This window comes from Limulus polyphemus, unplaced genomic scaffold (assembly GCF_000517525.1).
Source record: "Limulus polyphemus unplaced genomic scaffold, Limulus_polyphemus-2.1.2 Scaffold6740, whole genome shotgun sequence".
Lineage (NCBI taxonomy): Eukaryota > Metazoa > Arthropoda > Merostomata > Xiphosura > Limulidae > Limulus > Limulus polyphemus.
Window position 1 is genome coordinate 21149 of NW_013672350.1, and position 2883 is coordinate 24031.

Sequence of the window (2883 nt, forward strand, 5' to 3'; positions counted from 1 at the left end):
GGTGTCTTAGTAAACCACATACCTTATTACAACCTTGGTGTCTCACTAAAACCAAATATCTTATTACAACCTTGATGTCTTGTTAAACCACATATCTTATTATAACCTTGGTGTCTTGTTAAACCACATATCTTATTACAGCCTTGGTGTCTCAGTTAAACCACGTAGCTTATTAAAACCTTGGTGTCTTGTTAAACCACATATCTTATTACAACCTTGGTGTCTCACTGAAAACAGATACCTTATTACAACCTTGGTGTCTCACTGAAAACAGATACCTTATTACAACCTTGGTGTCTCACTAAAACCAAATATCTTATTACAACCTTGGTGTCTTGTTAAACCACATATCTTATTACAACCTTGGTGTCTTGTTAAACCACATATCTTATTACAGCCTTGGTGTCTCACTAAAACCAAATATCTTATTACAACCTTGGTGTCTTGTTAAACCACATATCTTATTACAACCTTAGTGTCTTGTTAAACCACGTAGCTTATTAAAACCTTGGTGTCTTGTTAAACCACATCTCTTATTACAACCTTGGTGTCTCACTGAAAACAGATACCTTATTACAACCTTGGTGTCTCACTGAAAACAGATACCTTATTACAACCTTGGTGTCTCACTAAAACCAAATATCTTATTACAACCTTGGTGTCTTGTTAAACCACATATCTTATTACAACCTTGGTGTCTTGTTAAACCACATATCTTATTACAACCTTGGTGTCTCACTGAAAACAGATATCTTTTCACAGAGTTTCGACCAGTAATGTTTGGTTGTTGTATATGTTATACTTTTGCTCATGTCCACACGTGAAATATGTTTTAATTCCGAATAAGGAAAATTCTGTGGAAATGGTGAAGAACTTAATCCTTATGTGGAAACACCATTCAGGAATGTGTTGTATTTCTTTAATTTAGTGTCTCGGCTTGTATATAAATATATCAGATTTTTTTCTGGGTTCGTTGTTTAATCTGATACCAAATCTGTTTCATTAAGAAACAGTCTGAAAAAATAAAAGGAAGTTTAATTGTTTTTTTAATGATTTGTTAAAATGAACCATAAAAAAAACGTGTCACTATTATTTCTTCTGTAAAAAGCTAGAAATAGAAGTATTAATATTCACCACTAGATGGCAGCACAATATCCGTTACAGTCTTCAGTAGGCTTACAAAGAACTATTACAGCGGAGTTAGGACATATTAGTATTCAGTTTACTATAATGTTACTGTAGTTTACTGTCGTGTTGCAATATTACTGTAGCTTACTTTAGTGTTATCGTAATTTGCTGTAGCGTTTCTCTAGTTTACTGTAATGTTACAGCATTAATATAGTGGTGATTACGCATGAAGCGTATTTCATGACTCACAACATCAATAAAAGTATATTTAAAATAAGTATGATAAAATGAGAGGGTATTCATAAACTGTGAACCCCATATACATCCTGAGCATGATATATATTTATTTTGCAAAACTAACTTCCAGTGTATTTTATAGGTGGCGCAGTTTACATAATCGTGTTGCATTGTGAAAAACAGTCTGATGTTATAATCTGATGGTTATTAACTCTAATGGCTCTGTACATCCGGGTACTTAACTATTAACATATAGAGCTAATCTAATCAAGTTACTACTAAAATTAATATTATTACTTCCTTAAAACCTCCCTGGTGGCTAATTTATCAATTAATTCTAAAACAAAATGAAATATGTTTTCTGTTTCATATATATTGTTTCAACTCCTACGCATGCGTGTTTCAAACTGTTGAGACGATAATACGGGATAATATAATTCTAAAAAGATCGAGAGAACTGTGCAGATTGGCCCTGTGGCTGAACTCTGGAATTTGGAGCTGGCGTGACGAGGTCTAAACCGTACAATTCCACAAAATATTCCCCGCACTTTAAAAGCTGTGGATGCGTTATAAGAATGGCAGTCAATCCCTTAGCGTGGTAAGTGGATGTTAGGGTACTGTTAACTGTCCTCCGCCTGGAAAGTAGTTCCAAATTAGAGACGGCAGTAAATAGCCTTAGTACTCTTCCCCCTCGATGTGGCCGAAAGTGGTGGTATCTTTAAGTTGTGGGTAGCCTGACCTGCGTTTGAATAAGTAAGTTTAACGAGATATAGGCGTTTACTGTTGTTTCATCACGTTTATCGAGTTGAGAGAAACGACAAATCCACTTTTATTAGGGTGTTTCCTTTTCTTATTTCTATTTTTTTGTCTGCTATTGTTGTATCTAATAACACATTGAGAACCATACTTTAGTTTTGTAGGAGTTGAACAAAAGCAAGACACGCCTGATTGTTAAAACGTTGAGCGGGCAACATCTGATTGTTAAAACGTTGAGCAGGCCAGATTTGGGACAGAAGGGGGAGAACAACGTGGGTAAAATTTAGAAATAATCAAGTCAGTTGCCAGCAGTCCTGACGAAAACTTGTATAAACTTACAGCTGCATATATTAAAACAATACAAGTTGTATAAATAACATATTCTATGTACTTGTAGCTCTGTGTAAGTCATAATCAGGTCACGCAACAACCTCTTGAGCTTTACACTTCTCGTATTTACTATAATAATATAAATTAAACAGTACATACGTGGTGCTAATATAACCAGTAGTAGAAGTGTGGTGCTAATATAACCAGTAGTAAAAGTGTGGTGATAAAATAACCAGTAGTAGAAGTGTGGTGATAATATATCCAGTAGTAAAAGTGTGGTGCTAATATATCCAGTAGTAAAAGTGTGGTGATAAAATAGCCAGTAGTAGAAGTGTGGTGCTAATATATCCAGTAGTAGAAGTGTGGTGATAAAATAACCAGTAGTAGAAGTGTGGTGATAATATATCCAGTAGTAGAAGTGTGGTGATAAAA